Here is a 22,977-nt window from a genome sequence, read left to right on the forward strand (position 1 = left end):
GGCAAGCGTGGCATGAGAGATTTGAGATCTCAAGGGAACTATTTCAGTGCAAGATGTCAGATGGGGCTCCCGTAGGTCCATATGTACTCAAGATGATTGGGTACATAGAGAATCTACAGAAGTTGGAATTTCCACTTGGCCAAGAGCTGGCCACTGACCTGATCTTGCAGTCTTTGCCAGAGAGTTACAGTCAATTTGTCATGAACTACAACATGAACGAAATTGATAAGTCACTGCCCGAACTGCTTAGTATGTTACGAACTACTGAGCTCAACCTTAAGAAGGTTAAGCCCAACTCTATTCTAATGGTTCAGAAACACAAGGGCAAGGGCAAGCCTAAAGGCAAGGGAAAGTCCCAAGCCAAGGGCAAAGGCAAGGCACTGAAGCCTAAAGGAGGGGTCGCCAAGGATGCTACCTGCTTCCACTGCGGTTAGACCGGGCACTGGAAGAGGAACTGCAAAGTGTACCTAGAAGATCTTAAGAAGAAGAGAAGTGAGACTTCCACTTCAGGTATAAATGTTATAGAAGTCAATCTATCTATTTCTTCATCATGAGTATTAGATACCGGATGTACTTCTCACATTTGTACTAATATGCAGGCACTGAGAAATAGCAGGGCATTGACAAAGGGCGAGGTGGACCTTCGAGTAAGCAATGGAGCACGGGTTGCTGCTGTTGCTGTAGGGGCTTATTTTCTATCTCTGCCCTCTGGGCTTGTACTAGAGTTGGATGATTGTTGTTATGTGTCTGCTTTAACTAAGAACATAATTTCAGTTTCTTGTTTGAACAAGAAAGGTTTTTCATTTATTATAAAGAACAAATGTTGTTCAGTTTATTTAAATGAAATGTTCTATTGTAGTGTACCTCTGATAAAAGGACTCTATATTCTAAACCTTGAGAACCCTATCTATAACATAAGTACCAAGAGGTTCAAGTCAAATGACATAAACCAAATCTATCTCTGGCACTGTCGCTTAGGTCATATAAATGACAAACGCTTATCCCAGCTCCATAAAGATGGTTTGCTAGACTCATTTGATTTTGAATCATATGAGACATGCGAGTCATGCCTTCTAGGCAAGATGACCAAGACTCCCTTTAGTGGTCACAGTGAGAGAGCGACTGACTTGTTAGGTCTTATACATAGTGGTGTATTGGCCCTTTCAATGTCACTGCTAGAGGTGGTTATAAGTACTTTATTATATTTACTGATGACTTCAGTAGATATGGTTATGTATATATGATGACACATAAGTCAGAATCCTTTGAAAAGTTCAAAGAATTCAAGAATGAAGTACAAAACCAGCTTGGCAAGAGTATTAAGATACTTCGATCAGATCGAGGTGGAGAATACCTTAGCCATGAGTTTCGTGACTATCTAGCTGAGTGTGGGATTCTATCCCAACTCACTCCTCCCAGAACACCACAGTGGAATGATGTATCCGAAAGGAGGAATCGTACCCTATTAGATATGGTACGATCTATGATGAGTCACACAGATCTTCCTATGTATCTTTGGGGCTATGCTCTAGAGACAACAACTTTCATTCTCAACCGAGTTCCATCTAAGGCTGTAATAAAGACACCATATAGGATATAGACTAGGAGAGATGCCCAGGTGTCTTTTATGAGGATTTGGGGTTGTGAGGCTTACGTTCGACGTCAAGTCTCGGACAAATTGGGACCCAAATCCGACAAGTGTTATTTCATTGGATATCCCAAGGAAACGAAGGGATATTACTTCTACATTCCCGGTCAACACAAGGTAGTTGTGGCTAAGACTAGGGTATTTCTAGAAAGAGACTTTGTTTCTAGAAAGACTAGTGGGAGTACGTTCGATCTTGAAGAAGTTCAAGATATGGACCGTAGCACTGAAGCCTCGATGGAAGTTAAACTGGAACCATAAAGTGTTGTGGATTATGTTGTTCCACAAGGAGTTAAGGAACCACAACCAGTTCAAGTAGACCTACCTCTTCGCAGATCTGATAGGGTACGTCGTCAGCCTGAGAGAAACTCATTTCTCTTGTCTGACCATGATGACGTTGTGCTCATTGAGGATGCGCCTACCTCCTATCAGGAAGCTGTGATGAGTCCAGATTCTGAGAAATGGCTAGAGGCCATGAGATCCGAGATGGAATCCATGTACACTAACCAAGTATGGACTTTGGTTGATCCACCTGAAGGGGTCAAACCCATTGGGTGTAAGTGGGTCTTTAAGAGAAAGACTGACATGGATGGACTTATTTATAAGGGTCGCTTGGTAGCTAAAGGTTTCAAGCAAATTCATGGTATTGACTATGATGAAAGCTTTTCTCCAGTAGCGATGTTTAAGTCCATTCGGATCATGCTTGCTATTGCAGCATACCATGACTATGAGATATGGCAGATGGATGTCAAAACCACGTTTCTGAATGGAAACCTGCTCGAGGATGTGTGCATGACACAACCTAAGGGTTTTGAAGATCCATAGCATACTGGCAGAGTATGCAAGCTGCATAGGTCCATTTATGGACTAAAGCAAGCTTCTCGGAGCTGGAATCTTCGATTCGATGATGCAATCAAACAGTTTGGTTTCATCAAGAATGAAGATGAACCTTGTGTCTACAAGAAGGTTGTAGGGGACTTAGTTGTCTTCCTCATATTGTATGTGGATGACATACTACTCATTGGGAAAGACATCCCTTTGCTACAGTCTGTCAAGACTTGGCTAGGGACTTGTTTCTCAGTGAAGGACTTAGGTGAAGCATCCCGCATTCTTGGCATACAGATCTATAGAGATAGATCTAAAAGATTACTTGGCCTAAGTCGGAGTACATATATTGACAAGGTACTCCTACGGTTTGCTATGCAGAACTCCAAAAAGGGATTTCTGCCGATGTCACATGGCGTGAGTCTTTCGAAGACTCAAGGTCCCTCTTCTAGAGAGGAGAGAGACCGCATGGATCAGATCCCTTATGCCTCAGCCATAGGATATATCATGTACGTCATGCTATGTACTTGTCCTGATGTCTCGTATGCTTTGAGCATGACGAGCAGATACCAGTCAGATCCAGGTGAAAGTCACTGGATAGCAGTCAAGAATATTCTTAAGTACTTAAGAAGGACTAAAGAATATTTCTTGATATATGGAGGCGATGACGAGCTAGCTGTAAAGGGTTACAGTGATGCTAGCTTCCAAACTGACCAGGATGATTATCGATTGCAGTCTGGGTTCGTGTTTTGCTTGAATGGTGGTGTTGTGAGCTGGAAGAGTTCACAGTAGTTCTACGACGCTTCCATCTCATTCGAGAGATTATCGATATAGGAGATGTGAAGATTTGCAGAGTATCCACTGAGGCTAACATCGCAGATCCCTTGACCAAGGCTTTGTCACAGAGAAAGCATGATGGTCACACTAGGTCTTTAGGCCTTAGAGCCTACACTGATTGGCACTAGTGCTAGTGGAAGATTGTTAGTTAGAGCCCTAGAGCCAATCATTTGATGATTGTTGTATGGACTCATTGTATTATATTCTTGTATATAAATAAAGGCATTTGTTTTGGTTATTATACTTACTTGTATTGGTGCCAAATAACTAAGTATAATAGCGTCCTTGAGTAGAGGGTTCTTACCTATATCAATCGGTTAGTTGAACCGATAGTGAGATGATATAGGGAACACTACTCTTAATCATTTCTAGTCGAGTATTAACATTCAGGGACAATGTTAATGTGACGAGACTAGCATGTAGGTCAACTAGATGGCTTGATCTCACAAGTCATGGATATAGAGATATCAAGTTGACACATGGGTATGCATTGGAGAATGTATACTGAATGACCCGCCATGAGAAAGTATCATGGATCGTTATATGAGTGTCATATACTTTCTCATGTAGCTATTAGTATGACTACTAATCCTTAGACCTGAAGTCACCATGGTTCCCTACATAAGGAGTTACATACTTTGACTTCGTCAAACATCACCCGTAACTCGGTGGACTATAAAGGCGATTACTGGTATGTAACAAATTATGCGGAGGGATGTGAGTGATGTAGATGGGATCTATCCCTCCTATATGACGGGGAGAGACATCAATATTCTTGATAGAGTGAGATCACTAAGTGCATGACCATGCCCAAATGAGTCAATATAAGATATTGAGCTCATTTGATCGAGTGAGTCTACTTGGAGTTCAAGATTTAGATTGATTAGAGGATGACACGGTCTATGCCTCATATTGATCAATCTAGATGTCTAGGATAGAAGGACAATGTCATATATTGTGAGGAGTCACAATTAGTAGTCACAAGGTGATGTTGGATCTCAACATTCTTGTAACTTGGGTAGTAATGATGTGTTGCTAGATATCGCTCATTACTTATGCTTCTAAATGGGTTTAGAAGCATTGCCAACGTTACAAGAACCTATAGGGTCACACACAAAGGACAATTAGATGGAGATTAGGTTCATTTGATGAACCTAAAGGATTAGGTTCATGTGATGAACCAAATTGGATTAAGAGTAATCCAAATTGAGCTAATTGAGTTGGACTCAATTTGGTTCATGTGTTAAATGAGTCTAATTTGGACTTAGACTCATTGAATTAATTTAATTCAATGAATAGAGGTTCATTAAATTAAATTTGATTTGAACCAATGGTTAGATTTGGTCAACCATGGGAGAGAAGTGGTCAAGTTTGACTTGACTTGAGATGAAGATGAAGAATCAAGTTTGACTTGACCATTTGTCACCTCATTGGTGAGTTGGCAAAGAGTAGGCCAATGATGATGCTCCACATCATCATGGTTGCTTAAGTGGGATGCCACCTCATGGGAGTTACCAAGAGTTGTGACTCTTGGCATCCCATAGAGGTTACAATCTCTCTTAAAGTGGCCGGCCACTTTAGATGAGGGAGTTAGTGCATTTTGTGTGCTAGGTGAGTAACTCCATCTTCTTCCTCCTCTCATCCACTTCTCCCTCTCCTCCACCTTTGGCGAAACTTCATAGAGTGCTAGCACACTCTAAAGTTTCTCGTCCATCGATTTGTTCGTGTGGATACGCATAGAGGAGTATCTGTTGGATCGAGACGCGCTAGAGGGGGGGGGGGTGAATAGCGCTCGTGGCTAAAATCGTTCAATTATCGGAATCGTAAAATCTATCGGAGAAGTAACGCAGCGGAAAGTAAACAACCACACAGAAAGACAAGAGAATTTACTTCGTTCGGAGCCTGTGACGACTCCTACTCGAAGGCCCGCGATCCTTGATCGCTTTCCGTGGGCAACAACTATAAGCTTGACAAGAGTACAAGTAATACAGTTAAGTTTAATGAAAAAGTACAGTTATACTGACGACAATATCGTAATCTGAAGATTTCGGAGCTCCAGGTCGTCGGTGTCTCGTAGCAGCACTTCGGGATCGTCTCGTGAGCAGCTTGTAGCAGAAAGATTGCTTGGAAGTTCTTGTTAGGAGCTGCTGGTCGAAACCCCTTATAAAGGGTGTTCAAGGCGCCTTCTACTGTTCACCAAGGCGCCTTGAACAGCCGAGTCAGCCGGGGAGATGAGGAGCGAACTGGTCGAATCTTATCACGCCTTCATCTGTTCAAGGCGCCTTCCACTGTTCATCAAGGCGCCTTGAGCAGCTTCTCGCAGCCAGCTCCAGCCTTGCATCCGAGGCGCCTCCAAGCTCCATGGAGGCGCCTTGGACACTGTTCATCCGAGGCTTTAAGTTGCTCCTTTGCACCTGCAAGATACGTTAGTCCCAAACACTACCCTGCAGCACAAAGTTAGCACATAATACAATAGATATTATAAATGAAGTATTAACAGTCTCCGGACTGTCCGAGTCTGACTTCAGGTTTCCAACCGGAAACCCTAGGTCGACCCGACGCCTACTGTTCCCTCTACGGGGAACGCGTCCTCACCTACTCCACTCAGGAGATTTACCTGTTGCCAGTACGATCCTCCAGATCGACTGGACTTTTGCTCGACACTCGACGCTTCCGGACTTTCTGCTGGACATCCGCTTCCCGGCTAGTCCAGACTTTCACCTGGTTCGTGACACCAGGACTTTTCACCTAGGGTTACCACCCCCTAGGACTTTTGCCTGAAGCCATCGACCTGCCAAGACTTTCCGCATAGGGTTACCACCCCCTATGACTAGGGTTACCACCCCCTAGGGTTTTTACCTGCCTAACCGCAGCTAGGACTTTTGCCTAAGTATCACTTAGGACTTTCCTGCAAGCTCCATGAACTTTGTTAGATAACACCACCACTTAACTTTGAGCCCTTTGCCATAATCAAAACTCAGGTTCGATCATCTGGTGCTCACTGCACCAACAATCTCCCCCTTTTTGATTATGGCAATCTTGGTTCAAAGTTAAGTAAAACATAACTTTTAAATAAAGGAATAAATAATGAAAGTTAACCAGAAGCATCAATGCATAAATAAAATTTAAAGTTTATGCTCCCCCTTTCATTCTTGATTTCTTAACTTTGACTTTTCTCTCCCCCTTTGACATAAATCAAAAAGAATTAAGAAAAGAGAAATAGTCTAGTTAATTTAAGCTCCCCCTAAGGGGTAGCATAGTTAAGTACTCAGACTTAAAAAAAATTTAGATGAAGTACTTAGCTCAATTCATAAGGTGTTTGAAAAGAATTGTTGCATAGATAATTTAGATTTTAAGTTAATGCCTTAATAACTTCTTTGAGTTTAGGTGTCCAAGCATGAATCAAATTAAATTATTTAACTTGATTGGGTATCAGAGCCCTAAAGGAATTTGTTTAGCCTTAAAGTACTAGCATGACTCTGTTCATTCCCCCTTAATTAATGCCAAATTAAATTCTTAGGGTCTTAGAGTACAAGCATAAGAAGAACTTTATATTATCCTAATTCCAGCTCATCCATTCTAGATTATCAAACATGTGCAGTTTGAGATGAGATTATTTGAAAATATTGAAAATTTAAGTTCCAAATGAGAAAATGCTAAACTTTTGAGAATTTATTGAAAATTAATTAGAGTTAACTTTAGCAATCAGAATTTGATAATTAAATATTTTTAAATCCTTTTAAATTAATATTTTGACAGTAATTGAATTAATTTTAAAAGATTTTGAAAAGAATTTTCAAAAGATTTTTGAAATGAATTTTCAAAGGATTTAAATAAGTTTTTCAAAAGATTTTTCAAAGCATTTATATAAGTTTTTCAAAGATTTTTGAAATGATTTTTAAATAATTTTGAAATTGATTTTCAAAAGATTTTTGAAATGATTTTTAAATAATTTTGAAAAAGATTTTTGAAATTAAGTTTTAAAAGATTTTTGAAATGATTTTTAAATAATTTTGAAATTGATTTTCAAAAGATTTTTGAAATGATAAATAATTTTGAAATTGATTTTCAAAAGATTTTTGAAATGATTTTTAAATAATTTTGAAATTGATTTTCAAAAGATTTTTGAAATGATTTTTAAATTAAGTTTTAAAAGATTTTTGAAATGATTTTTAAATAATTTTGAAATTGATTTTCAAAAGATTTTTGAAATGATTTTGAAATTAAGTTTTAAAAGATTTTTGAAATGATTTTTAAATAATTTTGAAATTGATTTTCAAAAGATTTTTGAAATGATTTTGAAATTAAGTTTTAAAAGATTTTTGAAATGATTTTTAAATAATTTTGAAATTGATTTTCAAAAGATTTTTGAAATGATTTTTAAATAATTTTGAAATTGACTTGATTTAAGTTAATTTTAGTTTTAATTTCTTAGTCATCTCACCCGATCTAAATTTTCAATCAGGTAGTCCTATAATTGAGGTGAGATGAATTGTGGTTCAGTTTAAGGGGTTGGTTTAACTTTGTGTTAGATTCAGGTTTAGCTTTGGGTTCAACAAGTAAACATTCTTTGGATAAACTTCTGGGCTATGGTGAGTCACACGGAACTCATTAAAGTAACCATGCCTTCGAGGTTTTCCAAATATTCTTACCCATTGAACTTAATACTAAAACTTGGTCTAACTAGTTAGGATCCATTTAAGGGTAGCTTCGGTCAGTTCCACTTGGCCAAATGCACCAGGTCGAAGTCATATCTTCCTAGACATGCGATGCCCAAGCTTCCCTAACGTACTATCATCCAAAAACTTCACCAGTACTGTTAGTAAAGTTAAACCTAGCCTATTTTATCTAACCTTAATTACCCTGCCGGGTAGTTTACTCTTGTTTACCCATTTCGGGTAGATTAAATTCGGTTACCCAATCGGGTAATTTAGTTGGGAGTGCCAGCTATTCTGGATTCTCCTTCTATTGAATTTTAAATTTCAAATTTTGAATTTAATTTTGAATTCGAATTTTGAATTTGTAATTTGAATTTTGAATTTTTGAATTTTAATTTCGAATGTTGAATTTTAATTAAATTTCGAATTTTAATTTTTGAATTTTAATTTAATTGTGAATTTTAGATTTATGAATTTTGAATTTAATTTATTAAAATTGTTTTCCTTCTTGCTCCCCCTGGATCATAGCCTCGATATGGTCTATCGAGGTAGTGGATCTGATCCTTGGGGACCCAATATTGTCCAAGTCCAATTTGATTAACTAGGTTGGACTTGGGGACCCATGCTTGAATTATGTTCCTTTTATTTCTATTTACCAACGACAGATATGATCTATATTTAGTTTTGGGCTTGAATCCAAGTCCGGATTTGTTGTAAACGGCATGCTATTTTCCAAGAATCAGATCCAAATTTTTGGAACCCAACGTAAAGCGTTCTAACGTATCCTTGAGTTCTTTAATTTGAGTTTTCAAATTGGAATTTTCTTCCTCAAGTTGTTGGACTTGAGTTGAATTTCCAACTTGAACTGACTCAGTTAAAGAACTCGAGTCAGTCGCTTCCTTAAGGGCTATTACTTCCTTTTGGAGCGACCTAACCCGGATGTTGGATTTAGCCAATTTTTTAAGCAAATAAGGAACTAAATTTCTTAAGTCATCTATTTGAGTTTCGGCGAGAAAAGAACTTACAGTGGGGATCGGGCCTTCGAAAACGGATGCGGATCCGTGGCTTCGCTCGGACTCTGTTTCTGACTCGTTCTCGGCTTCGGACTCGAGTTCGGACTCGATTTCGTCAATTATGTTAGCCTGCGCCGGTAATGCGAGAAAGCTCGTTGGTTCTTCTTCCTTGTCAGTCTCGGATTCGTCTGACGACTCGGACCAGGTTGCTTTCAATGCCTTTCTTCTTTTCTTCTTGTTTGGGCAATCTTGCTTGTAGTGACCTTTTTGGTTACAACCGTAGCAGGTGACATCTGATCTGTCCTTTGTGTTCATTTGAGTTGCCTTCTTCGACTTGCACATCTTCCGTACGAGTTTTATCAAGTTGGAAATAACTTCGTCTTCGTCTTCTGCGTCTGATTCATCGTCTTCGTCCTCTGATATTTTAGATTTGCGCCTTGACGTCGGTTCACGTGTTCTGCTAGTACCTGCAACCAAAGCAACATCTTTCTCGACCGGGCGTGCATTAGTCTGCTCATGCAATTCTAATTCAGAAAACAATTCATCTAGTTTTATTGAGGATAAATCCTTGGAAACTTTGTAAGTATCAACCATGGATGCCCACAAAGTGTTCCTTGGAAAAGCACTTAGCACGTACCTTATTACGTCGCGGTTTTCCACTTTTTGGCCGATCGCATGAAGCCCGTTGAGTAGGTCCTGGATGCGTGCGTGAAGCTGGTTCGTCGTCTCACCTTCCTGCATTTTAATATTATATAATTTATTTAAAATTAAATCACACTTACTTACTTTAGCGTCTGACGTGCCCTCGTGCAGCTCGATTAGTTTGTTCCACAGCTCCTTCGAACTTGAAAATGGTCCGACTCTATTCAGTTCTTCTTTTGTCAACCCGCATTGCAGCATACAGGTTGCTTTGGCATCAGCTTCGACCTTCTTTCTTATGCTGGTATCCCAGTTAGTGCATGAAACGAGTTCTCCAGCGCCGTCAAGTGGTAGCTCGAGACCGGTTTGGATGATGATCCACATCTCGACTTGCGTCTTGAGATGGTAGATCATCCGGTTCTTCCAATAGGTAAAGTCTTCGCCGGAGAAGAGCGGGGGGCGAAAAGTGCTAAAGCCTTCTTGGAGGGCCATTTAAAAGAACCTTGCCCACAAAAATAGCAAAAAAAAAAAAAATGTACCAGGACTTGATCCTGGATTAGCAGTGCGGTATGGAAGGATAGAAATAGAAGTTCACCAGTTTTGAAAAATAATAAAATATTATTAAAAAAATATTTTAAAAGATATTATTTCAAATTTTGCCAAATTCAATATTTTATCAATACTAATAAACCGTGAAAGGATGAAAATGAATTTTTCGAAAATAATTTTGGAAAAAAAAAATGAAAGGTGGTTGCACCAGTTCAAAGCGACCCTGCTCTGATACCAATTGTTGGATCGAGATGCGCTAGAGGGGGGGTGAATAGCGCTCGTGGCTAAAATCGTTCAATTATCGGAATCGTAAAATCTATCGGAGAAGTAACGCAGCGGAAAGTAAACAACCACACAGAAAGACAAGAGAATTTACTTCGTTCGGAGCCTGTGACGACTCCTACTCGAAGGCCCGCGATCCTTGATCGCTTTCCGTGGGCAACAACTATAAGCTCGACAAGAGTACAAGTAATACAGTTAAGTATAATGAAAAAGTACAGTTATACCGACGACAATATCGTAATCTGAAGATTTCGGAGCTCCAGGTCGTCGGTGTCTCGTAGCAGCACTTCGGGATCGTCTCGTGAGCAGCTTGTAGCAGAAAGATTGCTTGGAAGTTCTTGTTAGGAGCTGCTGGTCGAAACCCCTTATAAAGGGTGTTCAAGGCGCCTTCTACTGTTCACCAAGGCGCCTTGAACAGCCGAGTCAGCCGGGGAGATGAGGAGCGAACTGGTCGAATCTTATCACAGACTCAAGGCGCCTTCCACTGTTCACAGGGCGCCTTCATCTGTTCAAGGCGCCTTCCACTGTTCATCAAGGCGCCTTGAGCAGCTTCTCGCAGCCAGCTCCAGCCTTGCATCCGAGGCGCCTCCAAGCTCCATGGAGGCGCCTTGGACACTGTTCATCCGAGGCTTTAAGTTGCTCCTTTGCACCTGCAAGATACGTTAGTCCCAAACACTACCCTGCAGCACAAAGTTAGCACATAATACAATAGATATTATAAATGAAGTATTAACAGTCTCCGGACTGTCCGAGTCTGACTTCAGGTTTCCAACCGGAAACCCTAGGTCGACCCGACGCCTACTGTTCCCTCTACGGGGAACGCGTCCTCACCTACTCCACTCAGGAGATTTACCTGTTGCCAGTACGATCCTCCAGATCGACTAGACTTTTGCTCGGCACTCGACGCTTCCGGACTTTCTGCTGGACATTCGCTTCCCGGCTAGTCCAGACTTTCACCTGGTTTGCGACACCAGGACTTTTCACCTAGGGTTACCACCCCCTAGGACTTTTGCCTGAAGCCATCGACCTGCCAAGACTTTCCGCATAGGGTTACCACCCCCTATGACTTAGGGTTACCACCCCCTAGGGTTTTTACCTGCCTAACCGCAGCTAGGACTTTTGCCTAAGTATCACTTAGGACTTTCCTGCAAGCTCCATGAACTTTGTTAGATAACACCACCACTTAACTTTGAGCCCTTTGCCATAATCAAAACTCAGGTTCGATCATCTGGTGCTCACTGCACCAACAGTATCTACCTTGATACTCTCGAGATCCGGCGAACCTTGGATGAGCGGGATTATGCGAAGGGCTTCGCATCAAGGGTAACCTCTTTATCTTGTAGATCTAAAGTAGATCTAGGTTTAGAAAACATGTATATGAAATTTTATTTCTTCGCACGGATCCGTGGCATGGGGGTTTCGGGGTTTCCGCAACGCAAAAAGTGATTTTTACGGCCCGAAAAATCCAACAGTAATTGCCTTTGGTTAACGGGTATACGTTAACGAGTGTGAGTGAAAAGTTTTCCTACAGAATTAATTTTCCGTCGGTATTTGCCGACGGAATAAATCTTCTGGCGGTAATTGCCTTTGGTTAACAGGTATAAGTTAGCGGGTTTTAGAGTTAACAGGTGTGGGCAAAAAGTTTGCCGACGGAAGATTTATTCCGTCGGTAACCCAAATTAAAATTAGGGCACGTGACCTCCCTTTCTTATGCGCACGAACTGTGCTTTCTCTCGGCGATCTCTTCTCCTCGTCCAGCAGCCTCGTGTCCTCTCCCGTTCTTCGCGATCAACAACTAACGATTCAGGCATGCTCTCTCTTCTCTTATCTCTTCCTTTTCACACGCAAGGCGGCCGCTGCGGCTGGCCTTCCGCGAGCAGGCGCCTACGGTGGTTGGCCTGCCACGAGCAAGCACCTGCGGTGGCTGGCCTGCACCTGCGGTGGCTGGCCTGCCGTGAGCAGGCGCCTGCTATTAGCAGGCCGGCCGCCGTAGGCGCCTGCTCGCGGCAGGCCGGCCGCCGTAGGCGCCTGTTCGCGGCAGGCCGGCCGCCGTAGGCGCCTGCTCGCGGCAGGCCAGCCGCCGCAAGCGCCTGCTCGCGGCAGGCCAGCCGCTGTAGGCGCCGCAGGCACCTGCTCGCGGCCTACTCACGACTGGCCGCGGGGGCCTGCTCATGGCCCCCGCAGAGTCCTACTCGCGGCTGGTCGTCCATCCCAGGCGCCTGCTGGCTGCCGGCTGGCCGCTTTAAGTGCCTACTTACGGCTGGTCGCAGGGGGTTGCTCACGGCCTGCTCTCGGCTAGCCATAGGAGATGCTCACGTTTATGCCGGCTACCGCAGGAGCGCATATCGTGGCCACGACCGACCACCGCAGGGGTTGCTCACGTCTTATGTAGGCGCTTGCTCAGCCGTAGAATTTCTTAATTGTTTCATTGCATATTTGTGGTTAATGTATATTTGTTTGAACCTATTTAAACTCATGCAGAGGATCTCAAATATCTGAGACAAACAAAACTTAGATGTGATGTTTAGGTGGATTTAATAGTTTGCATGTCCATTGTTCTATATATTAGATTTGTTTTACTTGCATTATCTTTTGTTTATTATAGTTAGTTTCATTATATGTATTGTTATTTCATTTAATGATGCTCTAAGCAACAACATGTGTTTATTAGAAAGTCTAAGTTTATAATAATTCCCTAAGCAATACTATTATATTCTAAGTTTATAATTATACCATGATATTCTAAGTTTATCATTTATTTGCTTTAGTGTTGAGGAGCTTTTCGGTAATATGATACAAAGATCGTGAGATAAAATTGTGCATATAATGATTTATTTAAGCTTATTTCAAGTTCTACAAGTTTAATAATGTTTCAAATTATATTCTCATTAGGTAACAATGTATATGAACAAAGCTTGGATGTACAATCGATTAGAAAATGGTTTTATCAAAAATGATTTTATTGCCGAAGTTGAACAGTTTGTGAACTTTGCTAAAAGTCATCCAGAATGTATGAATGGTGCTCACTTGGCTAGCAGGATTCATAAACTCTAATACTTAAGCCTGGAGGTCTAGAGTTCGAATCCTGGGGGAGGCAAAAATCCACTGCAGGGGTGGAAAGTCCTAGTGAGTAATGGCACGACCAAGGGTCATCGGTCGATGACATTAGAGGTCACCAAATGGGCCGACGACATAAGGGGTCGCCGCAAGGGCCGCCCAAGAGGCCAAAGGGTCGAGTTGTTACAATAAAAAGATGCCTTTTTTATTGTAATGACCCGACCCATTTGGCGGCCCATTTGGCGACCCTCGGGTCGTTGACTGTCGACCGTCGGTCGTGTCGTTACTCACTAGGACTTTCCACCCCTGGCCAGTGGATTTTTGCCTCCCCCAGGAGAGTTTATGAATCCTGGTAGCCAAGTGAGCAGCCTCACTTGGCTACCAGGATTCATAAACTCTAGTACTTAAGCCTGGAGAGAGTTCGAATCCTGGGGGAGGTAAAAATCCACTGGCCAGGGGTGGAAAGTCCTAGTGAGTAACGGCACGGTCGACGGTCGACGACCCAAGGGTCGCCAAATGGGCCGGGTCATTACAGTCGTTCACTTGGCTACCAGGATTCATAAACTCTACTACTTAGCCTGGAGGTCTAGAGTTCGAATCTTGGGGAAGGCAAAAATCCACTGCTAAGGGTGTGCTGAAAGAAAAGAGAGCAGAATAATGTTATGCAGAGAAATGTTAATAAATACCCTTAGGTATAAATAGAAGAGCTTAAGTGAAATAAGGGGATTCTCAACCTAATTTCGCCTCTTTCTTTTGTGCACCGAATTTTTCCTGGGTTTGGGCGAAAAACAAAAGAAGCCTAGGGCTTCTTGTGGTGGTCGGCTAGGACAAGTTTCGAGGGAGATTTTGGATATTTTCCGACTCGTGTCGACGAGAGGAACGCGTGGACGTAAGCAAAGCGCGAGGATCTCAAGTTTCACCGGAATCCTAGAGAGTTTTCGCGTTAGTAAGTTCAAGATAATACGGTAAGTACTTCTCACCTGCAGTAAGAGGTGTTTTCCATTGATTTCTCGTGTTAGAAATATTGTATGTGCAATAAGAGGTGTTTGGTCGGAAATTTTACCGATGGAATGAACTTTTCCGTCGGTAATTACTAACTGAATTTAGTTTCCGTCGGTAAATTGCATTTCCGACCAAATTACTCCCGATACCATAAATTCCATCGGTAATCCCAAATACTGACGGAATTCTAACGGAATATTTAGTTGTTATTCACAACTATTTTTGTAGTGATGGATGGATTCCATCATTTCTAACAATTAGTATGAGAGCCATTATAATATAGGAGGGTTGCAAAATAGGTAAGCCCTAGTAGGTCAGTTGAACCTCGGATATTAGGCAGTTTTAATGGATCAAGAGGATCAAACATCAAGGCAAGGAGGATCAGGGGTTTATAAGATAGAAGATATATTCATTGGTGATGTGGGACCAACTCAATATGATCCTTAAACTTCAAAGGGACATAACTTCTGACTCGAGACTCGGAATTACCCTTTGTCTGTGCTCAAGTATGCAAAATTCAAAAAACTACATGTATTATAGGGGAACCCATAACCATCAAGTTCAGACTCAGAAACCACTGTTTAGGCTCAATTCGGAACTTTTGAAGATCCTTTTGCTATTTTTAGTAGTTTTCATTTTTATGATAGTTAAGGTAATTTTAGTATTTCTGGTTTATCTATATCAACATTTTGTTTTGTTAATTTCTTTCTATTAGGGTTTCTGTTAAGAAATTTTCTTTTCTGATAAAATTTCTTTTTTTCTTTACAAATAGGATTTGAGATTCAGATATTGGGATTTCTTTCCTTTCTTTTAGTCTTAGGGTCTAGAGTCTATAAAAACACATATTTAGTTGTATGAGGTCGTCTGGTCGTGGGCGCAGTCGCAATAACAGGTAGGTTAGAGTGAAGAAAGTCGAGCACTGTGATCGTAGCGTTCATGAGTTGACGATTGAAGATTTATAGAGACAAATTGCTAATCTAACCCAGCGTCTAGCGGAAAATGTGTGAATTCATGACGAACATGAGATCTCATATTGTGAATCTGAGTCTACCTTTGAGAACTCATATCACCATCAGGCTACATACCAGGAACGCCAAGGTCGGGAGGAGCCGTATGGAGACCTCAGTTTTCAGATTGATCAGCCTGAATTTTCTAGTACATTACAAGTAGAGGGCTTCATTGACTAGATCAAAGAAGTGGAGCGGATCTTTTGACTATAAGCAAGTTTTAAATCAAATGAAGGTGAAATTGATTGCTATCAGACTCAAGGGGCAAACATTGGCGTGGTGCGAATAGATGTGGCGCTCACGAGACAGACAGGGTAAATTTCAAATAACTGATTAGAAGAAGATGAGGAAGCACTTCCTTCCTTTTGGCTATACTCAAAATCTGTTCCAACGACATCACTTATTGAGGCAAGGCATGAGATCGGTCGACAAATATATGGAAGAGTTCTTCCAGTTGGTTGCCCGAAATGACTGTCTGAGATGGAGCATAAGGTGTCACAATACTTAGGGGATGCGGCTGGCCTTGCAAGATGCCCTCAGCTTTCATTCATTCTTGACAGTTTCAAAGGTCTACCAGTGTGTACTAGTGGTCGAAAAATAGCAAAATTGAAAACTAGCGGGTAGAGGCAACTAGAACATCCTACCAATTCACCCTCAGACTTCTCGTCCTTCACAATAGAGGCCGCTATAGATTAATTGTAAGGTCCCTTTCAATGTTACCAGCCGAAGTACAGTAGCTGCAAGTGGATTTTGATGAGTTAATGCCAGAGGATCTTCCTTCTGGACTATCACCCATGCGAGATATCCAACATAAGATTGACCTTATTCTAGGGTCGAGTTTGCCTAACTGACTAGCATATGACATCAGTCCTACGTAGGTTGAAGAATTGCAACGATAGATGGTGGAGTTACTAGAGAAGGACCATATCCGTGAGAGCATAAATTCATGTGCAGTTCTTGACCTACTAGTTCCAAAGAAAGATGGTTCATAGCGTATGTGTGTTGACAACCGAGCCATTAAAAAGATTATAGTGAAGTATTGGTTTTCAATTCCCCACCTGGACGACATGTTGGATCGGCTATCCGGTTCTAGGGTCTTCTCGAAAATTGACTTTAAAAGCGGATGTCACCAAATCAAGATAAGGTCGGGAGATGAATGTAAAACAACATTCAAAACTCAATAAGAGTCATATGAGTGGATGGTCATGTCTTTTGGATTGTCCAATGTACCCAACACCTTCATGAGATTTATATATCAGATTTAGCGACATTTTATGGAAAAGTTTATGGTGATTTACTTTGATGACATTCTCTTCTACAGTCTAACATGGGCATCCCACTTCGATCACCTCCATGCTATTTTTGAAAAGCTGAAGACAGAGTGTTTATTTATCAACATGAAAAAGTGTTCTTTCTTTACTACTTCGGTAACTTTCCTTGGCTTTATTGTGTCTACTAATGGTATGCACATAGATCAAGCAAAGATAGACACAGTCTTAGAGTGGCCTCAGCTAAGGTCCATGCACGATGTTAGAAGTTTCCATGACTTGACGTCTTTCTGTTAGACCCTTGGGCTTCCAACTACTGGGGGTGAATAGCCCTGCAAAATAAAAACACACCTTCCTCGAACTTTATAGCTTAATTAAACTAATACTTTCATAAAAAGAATTAAAAAAGAAGAGGCACAATAGATTTACTTAGTTACAACCAGGGAGGTTGTTAATCCAAGAAAGTTGAAGCTCATTGTCAAAGTCTCCCTCAGACAGGGAAGTCTCTTACAATGTTGATGACTCACAATATCAAAGCAAGAATCAAGCAGAATAAATTACAAGTCTTTACAAGTGTTGTATTTAGCTTTTGGGACCAGGGCTGCATTTATAGCCCTGGTCAGGGTGCCTGGAAGGGTTCTAGGCGCCTAGAGTGGGATAAAATTTTATCCCTGTTGCAACGAAATACGCTATGTTACATTTGGCTAGAATTCTAGGTCCGGGCACCTCGGACTAGATCGGGGCGCCTGGACCAGAAAGTCAACTTCTAGTTGACTTTTTAGTCCGGGTCTTCCGCTCCGGCTCCACTCGCTTGGGTGATCTCGACTATCCGGAATAGGGCTCACCCGAACTCAACTTTCAGTCTTCTCGAGCAACCTTCTGCTCCTGGCTTCTCGTCCCTCGGAATAGACGTGTGCTTCCTTCTCGTCTGTCAGCGTACTCTTCCGTAGTATCTCGTCCCTTGGACGCACCGAGCCCGTCGACTCTCTCCCGTGTAGTCCTTCTTGCTAGCTGCATCTTTTGCTCGTCTCCTCGAGCAATCTTCTGCTTCAGCTTCTCGTCCCTCGGAAACACCACATGCTCTATTCTCGTCTGCCCACGTACTCTTCCGCAGCACCTCGTCCCTCGGATGAACCAAGCCCATTAGCTCTCTCCCGTGCCGTCCTTCTCGCTAGCTGTGTCTTTCGCTCGACTTCCTGTGCTCCTAAGTTCCTGCACACTTTGACACAGCGGTTAAATACCAACAGGACCTAACCTGACTTGGTTGATCAAATCAAAACTACCTTGGGGTACTTACAATCTCCCCCATTTTGATGTGAGCAACCCAAATTAAGTTAGGATAAACAAACTGTAATAATAATTTTACAAATAATGTGCTAAAATAAAATGATGTTACCCTCCCCCTAGATTTAATCTTTCCTTCTCTCCCTTTGATCACATTAAAATGGGGTAATCTATACAAACTCTAAGGAAAAACTCTCTTATCCAAAAAAATTGAGTTTCCAAGAATTTTTAATATTAAAAATTTATATTTGGATAAATAATTTATAGAAAATTCAATAACGGTCAGAAAATTAAAAAAAAACATTTGTGTAGGTAGAGAAAATGATAAAGTTCAAGAGAAAAATACATTTTTGAAAAATGGCTCTGCAAGATAATTTCTAAATTGAAAAATATGATTGCAAAAAAAAAATCATAGAAAAATGACACAAAGGTTAAAAAATTCAAAATAAAATTCTTTAACAAAAATATAATTTTTGTTAGATAATCCATAAAAAAATAATTTAATTGTTAGAAAATTTTAAAATTTTTTCTACAGAAAATGTAATTTATCTTTCTCAGAAAAATTAACTTCTAAATAATTTCTAATAGAAATCATGTAAAATAATTCAATTAAAAAAATAAAAAGTATGATATGCATAAAAATTAATTTATGCATTATTTTGGAACCCAATATAGGTTTCTTCAATTGGGTTAATTAGAAATTTCTTAGGAATATATTTCCTTCATAATTTTCTAATTTTTCCTTTGTGATATTTAAATTGTCAATTTAGTCCATTATAATTTCTAAAGTTCGAAAGGGAGAAATTTGAATATGCAGAAATTTTTAGATTTTGAATTTGTTCTATTAAATTTTCATTTTCTATTTTTATCTTGTCGAAATATTCTAGTCGACAAGATGTTGCTAAGGTCAATTTTAATTCTTTATTTTTTTTAATAATTTTTTATTCTCTATCTTTAATTTGCAAGAACTCTTTGATAGTATTTTTATAAATTTAAATAATTGGTCAGGAGGTAGGGACCGTACCTGACTTACCTTGTCGATTTCTAATGCTCCCCCTTGTAATGAGGCTTTCCTCTGATGATGCTCCCTCTTCATCGATGTTCTTGATGTTCATTAAGGATAAGCTTGCTTCGTCTTCTGGTAGGTACTCAGCTATTAGAGTTGTTCCGATGATTTTCTCGGTTTCAGATTCTTGTGATGTTGACTGAGTGTCGATTGAGGAGTTAGATTTGGCTTCTTTTGGTTCTTCATGGAGCTTCAAGAACTTTTCCCAAAGTTCTTTTGTACTTTGGTAGTCGCCAATTTTATCGAGATCTTCAACAGGTAGTATGCTTAAAAAATGAAATTCAACCTTGCCGTTTGACATAAAATCATCGCGTTGCTTTTTGGTCCAGAGGTGTTCTTCGAGTTCTTCTCCGTTTGAGTTCTTTGGTGCTTCATAACCATATTTCATTATTAACGAAATATTAAAATCAGTTTTAAGAAATACCTCCATTCGTCGCTTCCAAAACGTGAACTCCCCCTCGAACATTGGTGGGTAGATGCTAGCTCCGACCATTTCTTATTTGCTTCAGCTGACAGTTAGTCCTTTTAAGGTAACCTGTCTCTGATACCAATTGTTGGACCCTTGGGCGGCTGGCTAGAGGGTGTGAATAGCCCTGTAAAATAAAAACACACCTTCCTTGAACTTTATACCTTAATTAAACAAACAATTGCATAAAAAGAATTAAAAAAGAAGAGGCACAACAGATTTACTTGGTTACAATCGACGAGGTTGTTAATCCAAGAAAGTTGAAGCTTACTATCAAAGTCTTCTTCAGGCGGAGAAGCCTCTTACAATATTGACGGCTCACAATATCAAAGCTAGAATCAAGTAGAATAAATTACAAGTCTTTACAAGTGTTGTATCTAGCTTTTAGGACCAGGGCTATATTTATAGCCCTAGTCGTGGTGTCTGGAAGGGTTCTAGGCACCTAAAGTAGGATAAAGTTTTATCCCCGTTGAAACGGAAACACCCATGTTGCTTTGGCTAGAATTTCAGGTTCGGGCACTCGGAGGGGTTCCGGGCGCCCCGGGCAGGATCAGGCACCTCGAACTAGGTCGAGGCACCCGGACTAGAAAGTCAACTTCTGGTTGACTTTTTGGTCTGGGTCTTCCGCTCTGGTTCCACTCGTATTGGTGCGGGTCTTCCACTCTGGCTCCGCTCACTTGGGTAATCTCAGCCATCTAAAATAGGGCTCACCCGAACCCAACTTCCGGCCTTCTCGAGCAACCTTCTGCTCCTGGCTTCTCATCCCTCAGAAACATCGCGTGCTTCCTTCTCATTCACCAGCGTACTCTTCTATAGTGCCTCATCCCTCAGATGCACCGAGCCCGTTGGCTCTCTCCCGTGTCATTCTTCTCGCTAGCTACGTCTTTTTCTCATCTCCTCGAGCAATCTTCCGCTCCAACTTCTTGTCCCTCAGAAACACCACACGCTCCATTCTCATCCGCCTGAGTACTCTTCCATAGCATCTCATCCCTCGGACAGACCGAGCCCGTCGGCTCTCTCCCGTGTCATCCTTCTCGCTAGCAGCATCTTTTGTTCGATTTCCCGTGCTCCTAATTTCTTGCACACTTAGACACAGGGGTTAAATACCAACAGGACCTAACCTGACTTGGTTGATCATATCAAAACTACCTTGGATTACTTACACTTTCTACCACTGGTTCATCAGAAACTTTAGCACTTTAATTGCTCCTATCACCGAGTGTCTTAAGGGATGAGATTTCAAGTAGTTTGAAGAACCAGAGGCTAGTTTTCAATTGGTCAAGTAGAAGAGGATTGAGGCACCAGTTTTAGCACTTTCTGATTTTGACTGAGTGTTCGAGGTCAACTGTTATGCATATGTAATTGGTATAGGGGTGTTCTGAGTCAATCTAAGCATCCAGTTACTTACTTCAATGAGAAGATATTTAAATCCAACAAAAATTATTCTACCTACTACTTGGAGTTCTTTATCATTGTCCAGTTCTTGAAGCATTGGTGTTACTACCTAGAACGGAAGGAGTTCATCATATTTATTGATCACAAATCTTTAAAGTACATCAATGGTAAATTAAACACAAGCCGAATAGGCGGTATGCCAATTTGATGACTTATTTGCAAGAATTTACTTTTATTCTAACACATCAATCCAGGAGTCTGAACAGTTTCACAGTTGCTTTGACTCGTCGCTCTTCATTACTTACTACCATGAGTACCAAAGTTGCAGGCTTTGAAGTTTTTGTAGATATGTATGCAATTGACCCTTCATTCAGAATGATATTCCATGAGGTACATGTGTTGGAATATGCCAGATGCGGTGTATGCTAAAACACATTTCGTAAACATGCACATCAGAAAATAAAATAATAATAATTCTTAAATTATTACATCACATACATCACATGCATATAAGTATACAATATGTCAAACATGATCGCATAATTAAATTTTTAAGGAAAGTAAATTTACGCTAGTTGTACCTTACGGATGATCTGTAATGAGAAGGGAATCAACCGTAGCGACGTTGTCGAACCTCGCCTCTATTCGTATCCACGCCAAACTCCTCAAGAAAACTCCATGAGTACAAGCCCCTCCTTCGAAAGTTACTAGCCATGAGCGAAAAAGAGGGATCAAGAGGAAAAAGAAAAGCACACAAGGGAGAGTTTTCTCCCTTGTGGAGGTCACAACAACAAGAGGGGTTTCCTCTTGTTGTTGGCAGCGGGAAGAGAGAAGGGAGAGGAGAAGTAGATTTGGTTTATCAAAACCTAATCAACCAAATAATGAAACTTGTGTCTAATTCTCTCCTAATTGCATCTATATATAATCTTCATTAATGAGTTGGATTAGAAATCCCAAATCCAATCTATTATCCCTTAACCAAAAATTAGCCCATTAACCCCTTGGTTTGGTTCACAACTAAACCAAGTTGGTTCATGACTAATTCATGATTAAACCAAATATGGTTCAACTCTTCCATAAGAGATGTGGCACATCCGCGTTTCCATTTCGATAAATATTTTCCATATTTGTCTTATATATGATCCAACCAAACATTTATCTCTTGATCTAAGAATCCTATTCTTTAACTTGTTTTACATCTTTAAGAGACTCGTTAGTACGTGTAACTCAATAGGTTCCCGGTTTATTTTGACCGTCCATAATTAACTTCCTAATTATGGAATGATCATGAGTGACACCTAATAGTACATCATGATTCCCAATTAGCCGAAAAATCATAGTTGATTTTAGAATTAATTCTAAACCCTTCAGCGGCTACAGTGAGGTGTGCCTCGTTTATTTCACTCGTCTTATACCCACTTGGTTCAGACATTTCTGTTAGTGCGGAAAGGATCCGATGATCAAACCGTTGTTTTGATAATGGCAAAGGAATTCAGAGTTAAGCTTATTTGTTATCTAATAGTTTGATTGAGTGTTTCAGGAAAGACCTAGCTGCGGTTAGGCATGTTGGAGTGTATACTGAAAGTCTAAGCTTTTGTAAACATTTATGTTAAATAAAGAATCACATTTGGTCAATTTATCTACATTTGATTGTAGTTGTTCAATTAATTTATATTGTAGATAACATAGTATGTGGTGTCACATATAGAAGATGATGTTATCAGTACCTTATAAATTATAAACAGTAGCTCACGACCAAAATGGAAAGGAACAAACCATTGGAAGGTCGTAGTATAATTAGGAATTAGTTTATCTTAACTATATAATTACACTAGTACACTTAGAGTGTATTGAGTAGGACCATTTGAGGTTGTTTCTTTTATACTGACTTTATAAAGGAACAAATACCTCAGTTATTATGGAAGTGTGTGCTCTTAATCCTAATATAATAACAAGCACATATATTTGATATTTATTTCTTTAA

Source organism: Zingiber officinale, chromosome 1A, assembly GCF_018446385.1.
Source record: "Zingiber officinale cultivar Zhangliang chromosome 1A, Zo_v1.1, whole genome shotgun sequence".
In the NCBI taxonomy this organism is placed as follows: Eukaryota; Viridiplantae; Streptophyta; class Magnoliopsida; order Zingiberales; family Zingiberaceae; genus Zingiber; species Zingiber officinale.